Source organism: Neovison vison, chromosome X (assembly GCF_020171115.1).
Source record: "Neovison vison isolate M4711 chromosome X, ASM_NN_V1, whole genome shotgun sequence".
NCBI classification, from domain to species: domain Eukaryota; kingdom Metazoa; phylum Chordata; class Mammalia; order Carnivora; family Mustelidae; genus Neogale; species Neogale vison.
Genome location: NC_058105.1, coordinates 112,514,262 through 112,524,001, shown reverse-complemented (window position 1 = coordinate 112,524,001; position 9,740 = coordinate 112,514,262). Strand labels below are relative to the sequence as shown.

At 42.2% G+C, this 9,740-nt stretch overlaps 1 non-coding gene across 1 annotated transcript; it reads left to right on the top strand.

Annotated features, from left to right (window-relative positions):
- Window positions 1–294: 294 nt before the first annotated feature.
- Window positions 295–397, top strand: LOC122897792. Its single transcript, XR_006382633.1, has one exon. It is a non-coding gene; the product is annotated as a U6 spliceosomal RNA (small nuclear RNA).
- The last annotated feature ends 9,343 nt before the right edge of the window (window positions 398–9,740 follow it).

Below are 9,740 nucleotides of genomic sequence, written 5' to 3'. Positions count from 1 at the left end.
ATGCCCAGTTAACTACTTTCCTTGATATAGTGCTTCCAAGTAAACACAGAGACTCACTGGGCCATAACCATTTCATTGGATTCTCATTTCACCAACCCTTTGATAGAGATGTGAGGGTGTAAAAACTGCTGCTCTTGGGGCACCTGGGGGGTTCAGTCATCAAGTGTCTGCCTTCAGCTCAGGTCATGATCCTAGAGTCCTGGGATCGAGTCCTGCATCCAGCTTCCTGCTCAGAGGGAAGCCTGTTTCTCCCTCTCCCACTCCCCCCTGAATACTGTCAGAACTGATAAATGAGTGCTTCAGCAGCACATATACTATAATTGGAACAATACGGAGAACATTAGCATGGCCCTTGGACAAGAATGGCATGCAAATTCATGAAAAATTCCGTATTTTTGAGGCTTTGACACCTCTAGACAGACTTAGGTACTCTCTGGTGATAAAGTCTTAAATGCTTTGTATATTTTCTCAATTAGATCTCTTTTCAGAAGTGTCTGTAGAACAATAAAAATATTTGGCTTATAAAAAAAAACTGATAAATGAATTCAGTAAAATCACAGAATACAAAGGGAATGTACAGAAATCTGTTGTATTTCTATGTGCCAATAATGAAGCAGCAGAAATCGGCTGTAGCAAATTCAGGATACAGACCTGACTGTATCCCAAGATATATTTTATATATATATAGATAGATAGATAGATAGATATTATATATATATATAATATATATGATATATATACATAAATATATAATCAGCCCTTAACCTGTGTTAAATTGGCTGTAGCAACTTCTTTGAAATTATATATATTTTACATATAAAATATATATGTACATAAATATATATACATATATAATCAGTCCTTAATCCTTTATCATAACAGCTGTATGAAATGTGTAAAAGGGCAGCACTCTAGACCAGTCTGGACTTTCACCACCTACAGACAATCACAGATGGGTTTTGGGAAGTCACTTTCTTCATCAGCAAAATGTGGGTAACAATGATAGTGATTTCAAAAGGTGAATGTAGGGACTGAATGAGAAACTCCACTTGAATGTCATTTGCACAGTGCCTAACCCACAGTAAGACTCCAATGTTAGCCATTTATAAAAATTCTTATTTTCTGAAGATTACATCTTGTCACCAATTTTTTGCAGCACTTTGCCAACATACAAGTTGCCATGGATAGGAAACAACAAATGTTGGAGAGTATGTGGAAAAAGGGGAAGCCTTTTACACTGCTGATGGGAATGCAAGTTGGTGCAGCCACTCTGGAAAATAGTGTGGAGGTTCCTCAAGATGTTAACAATAGTACCCTACCACCCAGCAATTGCAAAGTGGGTATTTACCCCAAAGATACAGATGTAGTGAAAACAAGGGGCACATGCACCCCAGTGTTCATAGCAGCAATGTCCACAATAGCCAAACTGTGGAAAGAGCCATGATGCCCTTCGACAGATGAATGGATAAAGGTGTGGTATGTATATACAATGCAATATTATTTAGCCATCAGAAGCAATGAATACCCACCATTCGCATTGAGATGGATGGAACTGGAGGCGATTATGTTGAGTGAAGTAAGTCAAACACAGAAAGACTATTATCATATGGTTTCACTCATATGTGGAACATAAGGAGTAGCACAGAGGACCACAGGGGAAGGGAATCCAAAGGGGGAGAAATCAGAGGGAGATTAACCATGAGAGACTATGGACCCTGAGAAATAATCTGGGGGTTTCAGAAGGGAGGAGGATGGGGAGAGGAGGTAACAGGGTGATGGGTATTGAGGACGGCATATGCTATGATGAGCACTGGGTATTATAGTTAACTAATGAATCACTGAACACTGCATCAAGGACTAATTATGTATTGTATAGTGGCTAACTGAACATAGTCTTTAAAAAAAGAGGGGTTCCTGGGTGGCTCAGGTCGTGATCTCGGGATCCTGGGATCGAGCCCGCATTGGGCTCTATGCTCAGCGGGGAGCCTGCTTCCCCCTCTCTCTCTGCCTGCCTCTCTGCTTACTTGTGATCTCTCTGTCAAATAAATAAATAAAAATCTTTTTTAAAAGATTAAGAGAAGGTGATATGGTAGATTTGTAACTACTTCCCTGACAATATTTTAAACATGAATTACTATAAACACAAAAAAATAAATAAACAAAACAACATAAGAAACAACAGGTGTTGGTGAGGATGCGGAGAAAGGGGAACCCTCCTACACTGTTGGTGGGAATGCAAGCTGGTGCAACCACTCTGGAAAACAGCATGGAGGTTCCTCAGAATGTTGAAAATAGAACTGTCCTATGACCCAGCAATTGCACTACTGGGTATTTACCCTAAAGATACAAACGTAGTGATCCAAAGGGGCACGTGCACCCGAATGTTTATAGCAGCAATGTCCACAATAGCCAAACTATGGAAAGAACCTAGATGTCCATCAACAGATGAATGGATAAATAAGATGTGGTATATATACACAATGGAATACTATGCAGCCATCAAAAGAAATGAAATCTTGCCATTTGCGACAACATGGATGGAACTAGAGCGTATCATGCTTAGCGAAATAAGTCAAGCGGAGAAAGACAACTATCATATGATCTCCCTGATATGAGGAAGTGGTGACGCAACATGGGGGCTTAAGTGGGTAGGAGAAGAATCCATGAAACAAGATGGGATAGGGAGGGAGACAAACCATAAGTGACTCTTAATCTCACGGAACAAACTGTGGGTTGCTGGGGGGAGGGGGGTTGGGAGAAGGGGTGTAGGGTTATGGACATTGGGGAGGGTATGTGCTTTTGGGGAAATTGGAAGGGGAGGTGAACCATGAGAGACTATTGACTCTGAAAAACAATCTGAGGGGTTTGAAGTGGGGGGGGGGTGGGAGGTTGGGGTACCAGGTGGTGGGTATTATAGAGGGCACGGCTTGCATGGAACACTGGGTGTGGTGAAAAAATAATGAATACTGTTTTTCTGAAAATAAATAAATTGGAAAAAAAATGGACCCAATGGGAAAAAAAAAACAAAGTGAAATAGAGGTGCCTGGGTGGCTCAGTCGATGAAGCATCCAGCTCTTGATTTCAGCTCAGGTCATGATCTCAGAGTCATGAGATCAAGCCCTGCATTGGGCTCCACACAGGGTGTGGAGCCTGCTTAAGAGTCTCTTTCCCCCTAATGATGTACTATATGTTGGCTAACTGAACATAATAATAAATAAAAAATAGGGGCGCCTGGGTGGCTCAGTGGTTAAGCCTCTGCCTTCAGCTCAGGTCATGATACCAGGATCCTGGGATCGAGCCCCGCATCAGGCTCTCTGCTCAGCAGGGAGCCTGTTTCCTCCTCTCTCTCTCTCTCTGCCTGCCTCTCTGCCTACTTGTGATCTTCCTCTGTCAAATAAATAAAATCTTTAAAAAATAATAAAATAAAAAAATAAAATAAAGTTAAAAATAAAAATAATTTTAAAAGAAGATTCTCTCTCTCCTTCTCATTGTCCCCCCACACGAGCATGCTCTCTCATAAATAAATAAATAAATAAATAAATAGAATCTGGGTATGCAAGAGTTACCAGAAAAGCTATGGGACTATCTGGGTTTTCCTCCCAGACCTGGGAAGAAGAGGTGCCCAACATAGTTTCTATAGGAAAAAAGTAAAGAATAAAGTTGCTTTCTTTTAGACCCCATTTATATCAGATCAATAGAAACTAGAATGAAGAAAACTGATCAAATTCCAATTCAATAATGCTCCAAACTTACATGACATGCCAGAAGTCATGCCAGAGTGAGGACTACAGGGGAGCCATAAAGCCATCCATGCTGTAATATTTGCCACAATGTGAGAGATAATGACACATTGTGACTTAGCTCTCTACAAATATATTTTTCTAGTGCTTTCTCGGGGTTCTTTGTAATGACAAAAGAAAAACAACGCTTGGAACCCCAACATGTCTCTTTAACATTAGGAAAACAGAGTACAAATGTGGAAAACCAGTATATGACAGAATAAAGGCCTCCTTATAATGGTGGGTCTGGTTTGATTAGGTAGCTGAAGCCATGGTGAAATTAAAAGCCCGCAAATACCAACTTTTTTTAAAGATTTTATTTATTTGACAAAGAAAGAGTGAGCAGGCAGAGGGAGAGGGAGAAGCAGGTTCCCCACTGAGGAGAGAACAGATGTGGGCCTCGATCCCAGGACCCTGGGATCATGACCCAAGCTGAAGCAGACGCTTAACTGACTGAGCCACCCAGGTGCCCCATACCAAGTCTTTTTTAAAGGGTTTTAAATAGGGTGCCTGGGGGCACCTGGGTGGTTCAAGTCATTAAGCGTCTGCCTTTAGCCCAGGTCATAATCTTGGGATCCTGGGATCAAGCCCCAAATTAAGCTCTCTGCCAGTGGGGAGCCTGCTTCTCCCTCTCCCTGTACCTGTGATATTTAGTATCAGGAGTTGTACTAAGCCTTTATATTTATCACCCCATTTCAGTTTCACACATAGTGAGGGTCATGAAATTCCTCTCGTCTATGCTAGAGAAAACTGAGAGTCAGAGAAATTAAATATCTCTCCCACTGGCACAGAATCAATAAACAGTAGGTTTCAACTGGGAGTAAGAAGTTTTTCAATATTCAGGAGTTGGGGCTTATGATTATTATTCTAGATTGGGTTTCTAACCACTTGGAAATGACCATAAGATAGGTTATTTAAAAGTAAACAAATAACTGCTGGAACTTCCTGAGATTTCTTCCCATACGTAAGAACAGATCCCCAAGCCAGTTTTCACATGTAAAGAGAAGTTACTTTCCCTTTATGCCCATTAAGGTAACCTCAGCAATAACACAATTACAGTCACAGCGAACAAATTCCCATCAGAATACACTCCCAATCAACTGGATAGGCGGGCCATCATAGTGATGACTGTGGGAAGGGACTCCATTCTGGACTATTTGAAAGCCCAAGGCAGGAGGTTACATAATATGGTGACTTCTCATCTATGAACAAACATACCATTCTAGTATCTTTTAATTAGACATTGAAAATATGAAAAATAAAAAGGCCTCCTGAGAAAATCCATTAGTACAACAAATTCCCTGGCTTGACACTGGGAGGAGAATTTCACACTGGAGATGATCCCTCAAGAATAAACAGAGGGCTTCTAACCCAGAGAAGAGCTGAATGCAGCCACCTATGTCACCAGCTATGCATGCAGCCTGGTGACCCAGAAACGGACGGAGTGTGGGACACTGCGTTACATCCACAGTACACCTACTCCCAGTTCAACCCACTTTTCTCCTGCCCTTCCCCTTTTTGCTTGTTGTCTCTTTTTCCCTATGCCTCTTGGATACTCATTCATTATGTTGAGTAATAGCTACCAAAAAATTCAGTGGTTCTCACACTGACAGATGGATTCCAATCACAAGAACACTTTTCTAACAATGGCTGGGCTGGGGAAATCCTAGTGGAATCTATTTCCACATACTCATCTTCTGTACATGTCATTTCCTAAATTAGATCTGCCCTCAAATGACCATGGAATACATCCAGCTTCTCCTCCCATCCTTTTCACTATCAACTTGTCCCATTTTAGCCTGCAGAATCAACTGTATTTTTCCAAGAATCCACTGCAGCCTTAGAAGCTTCTGGAACTAAGATGTTAAAAGTTTCATCAAGTTGAATTTGGCAAAAGTAACTGACATCTTGAATGCCCAGTCCACGCAGGAGCAGACACCAGAGCCCAATCAAGAGGTATCTGACATGCCACCACCATTTCATTGAGAATTTAGGATCACACTTCCTACCTGGCCACTGGACACCTAGCTTGTCATGACCCAGAAGGCGGTACAAGTACAAATAGGGGGAAATGGTTTTTGAAAAATTCTAAGACCACACGTGGATTGACTAGATGCTGGAAGCTACAGTGAATTCAAAAGCCAACAAATATCAATCTTTTCATAAGATTTCAGGGGGCCTTAAAAATATAAAAGATGCTCTCAGATAATATTCACTAGTCTAAATACCTAACTTGAACATTAATGGAAAGGAGATAATCCAAAATAAACTTCTGACAACATCCAGAATACTTCTAGTCCAGGGAAAGCAGAAGGAAGTCAGTATGTGGCAGGGTCTGTGTACACGCTGACATCTCACAGAATTATGGGGTGAACGAACACTGGCTTGCCTCCACTTTTGAAATATGTAAAGTAGGTAAGGAAATATATCCATGATAGCTACAATTAAGGGTACAATGAAAGAAAGAGCTACGGGTCAGACACATCTCTGAAAGTCTGTCTTGAACTGGATATTGAAAGTAACTCATCCTGTGATAATAAACATTGACCGAGGCTCCCAAACCCGAACAATAAATGCCTAGAGCTCTATATTATAAGGTGAGGTACTATGTTAACTACATAAAACCTGACCAAAATTAGGTCTGCTAGCATTAACCTACTAAGTGGAAGTGGAAGAAAAAAAGAAAGATTTTGGGAGTTATTGATGTGATAGGCATTATCATCATCGTCCTGAATCTGGGCCTCCTCACACTTTCCCCAACCTCATAATCAAACATCTGGGAGATACCTGCTGGGGAAATGCTACATTTAGAGGCCAAACTGATTGAAAAGAGAAAGGACTGGGTAGAATGGTGATGGTGGATGTACTAGAAAAACAGTCTGAAGAGCACAGATTTCAGCAAGGGGGTCTCAGTCTCTTGATCCTCCTCTCGTCATTAGCAATACAGATGTGACCAGACAGGCTTGAAACATGGGGCTGGTCATAGATAACCAGGTGATCTTCATTCCTTGCCCTCCAGCACAGCTGGCAGGGCGAAGGAGCTGAGTGCATATCCTCCCACTGGGCATTTTCCCAAATGCAACTGTCATATCCTTTCTTCCTGTTCACTGTACTTACAGACCTCAGTACATTCTATATAATGTACTGCCCCTCGTCACCAAATACTTTATTGGTGAGGTACGCTACTGTCCCTACGTCCTGTTCCATACTTGATTGGCCAACCTGCAGGTTCCTGACTAGTTTTCTGAAAGGGCACTGTGACCTTACCAGCCTCCCAGAAAAAGGAGTTTAAAATCCCATGGAGTCAGTCTGCCAAAACCAGGTGGGACAAAGCCTGATGTAATTTTTCCTCTTTTATAGTAAGACGCACTGATGAACTGCTGCAGCCCTGCTGTAGCAGCAGCAACGGCTCTCTCAGGAACACAGACCACAGACCACCTAGTTCAGGAAAGCCATTAGCTGTCCTTTGGCTACATGGGATACAGTGTGTAAAACCACCTACCTGCTTCAGGCATCATAACTGGCAGGTAAGCCGTGAATTTTGCTGCAGATTGTAAGTCTCCGAAATGGGATGGGGCGGGGGGGAGAGGGAGATCCAAGGCCATAGAGAATAACACCTTCAACTTGCCAATCAACAAGATATCATAATACCATGAAAGTGTTGAACATCGGGGAATTTCCCTGACACCATGTGAATATTCACAATTCAACACAGAACACATTGTAATACCGGCTACATATTAGTACACAGAGCAGATGGTGAATGCGCTGGGCTCACAGGCCTCTCGAGACAAAATCACTTTTAACTTTTTCTCTATTCACTTTTAACTTTTTCTCTCAGATGCTTTCAGACACTTTCTGCAGAAAAAGAGACAGGAGATACTTTAACGCAGACAGAAATCCCCACATCTCAAAAGACCCGAATATGATTTAAAAAAAAAAAAAAAAAACAGCCTCAAGAAGATGAGGGCTGGAACAGTTGACTCAAGTGCAACCTTTCTGAAAGCTCCACTTGTGTTTCCTGGATTCATGTAGGAGTAGGAGGAGCTAGAATTGTCCCTGGCAATAAAGACAGAAGGAGGCTGACATGGGAGAGAACTGCATGTCCCCCAGCTGTGGAAAGAAAGAAATATATTTTCCAGAGTTCACATGTAGACCCTGAAAAAAGAACAACAGTAGGCATTTTCTCAACCCTCATTAAGGGGGAACAAAGATTACCCCCCCCCGCCTCAAACAAATAACAAACAGTTTCAGAAAGCTTGATGTATGTCCCTGGAGTTAGCGGGACAGTGGGACTAGTGTGTCACTCACAAAAATGAAGCTGAGAACCTGAGACAGGAACCAAGTGGCTGTGAAGATACAAGAGAGGACTGGCCTGGAGCAAACAGCACTTCTAACGGCTGCACTGAGAACAGCTGTGTTTTCTGTGGTCCACGCATGCACTCTGCACAAGTGAAGGGACTAAGATTGTCTTAAAAGTAAAGCACCCGAGAGGGACATTTGAAGAGAAAGAAAACCCCAACCCAAGGGAGGCCTACAAAAGCCGGAGTGTTTAGGGAAGTTTAATGTCCAGAGAGAAGCTGCACCCATGGTACCTTCAGATAAAGGGACACAGGCACTAGTCTCTGACACAGGATGAGAAGATACGAGTAGAGCTGCCCTGCAGAGGAAAGGTCTGTGTTTTCCAAAAGTCAGTATGTGCACCCTGAGAAAATGATAATAGTGGGCATCTTCTCCACCTTCATGAGGACAGGACGAAGATTCTTTCCTCTTACCTTAATCAAATATAAACTAGCTCTACCAAGGTAGAGCACCTAGAGAAGTAACAACCCCAACACAAATGGGGGCCACAAGAGACTAGGGGCTAAGGTGAATCTAGGGGCCAGTTAAAGCAAAGGCACCTGATGAAGCAAGAGCCAGGAGTTTGAGGTCCCTTTAAGAAGCTCTGAATGTGTGAAAAAAAAAAAGAAAGAAAGAAAGAAAGAAAAGAAAAGAAAAAGAAAAAGCAGCAGCAGCAGCTCCTAATGTGCCCAGGAAAATGTCAGCTCGGGATTTCAGTGTTCACAGCCCCAAAACCACATTACAGCTTTACAGACCATGCAAGGGTGTGCTCTTCTCCACACACCTCTCCCCCTTGGAGATCACATCTAGAGTGGTGATCAATGAGTGGAGGGAGGAGTGAAGAGAGGAAAGGCAAAAAGAAATACTAAATCCATCCTATGAACACATATACACACATCACTAACAAGATGACAAAGCCCACGAAGGAGCTAGTTGTTTCAGAGAGAAACTCCCAGTATTCAGGAGCATAGTGTTTCATATTACAGTACACTTCTAGCTGCTTGGAAGTGATCACAAGATGGTTGGTTATTTAAGAGTTAATAGCTGGCTGTGGGACCTTCTGGAAATTTCCACCCAGACTAGGGTTAAACAGATCCCCAAGGAAGTTTTCACGCATAAGTAGAAAGAGAAAAAGGTTATTTTCTCTTTATACTTGTCAAAGGATAGTCAACAGACTGTTGATGAAGACCTATTCCAGAAGAAAGCCTATTTTCTGGAAAAGTTTATGCTTTCCCTCCAACAACTGTAGGACAACAATACCAAAAAAGTATCTCCAAAAAGAGACATTCTTGGAAAGGACTGTGCAAATATGAATAGATAACTCTAGAAAAGGTCACCTCATCTGTGAAACAGGAAATGATGAGGTCCCACTTCACAGCTATGATGCTCAAATGAGAGCATGCCATTTCAGCCTTCAGGGTATCACCTATATTTTCCCAATAGGATATCATGGCCGTAGCCTCCAAGTGGAAGGAGTCAAAACTTCTGTGATCAATTTGTCAAAAGTTTCTGAAAGCTCAAGAGCTTGGGCCACGGACCCACATGAAGATAGGTCACTTCAAGGCACCTTCACTTCCATGCACCCAAACTTGGGCTCGGGCTTCCTGGCCTCGTGAGGAG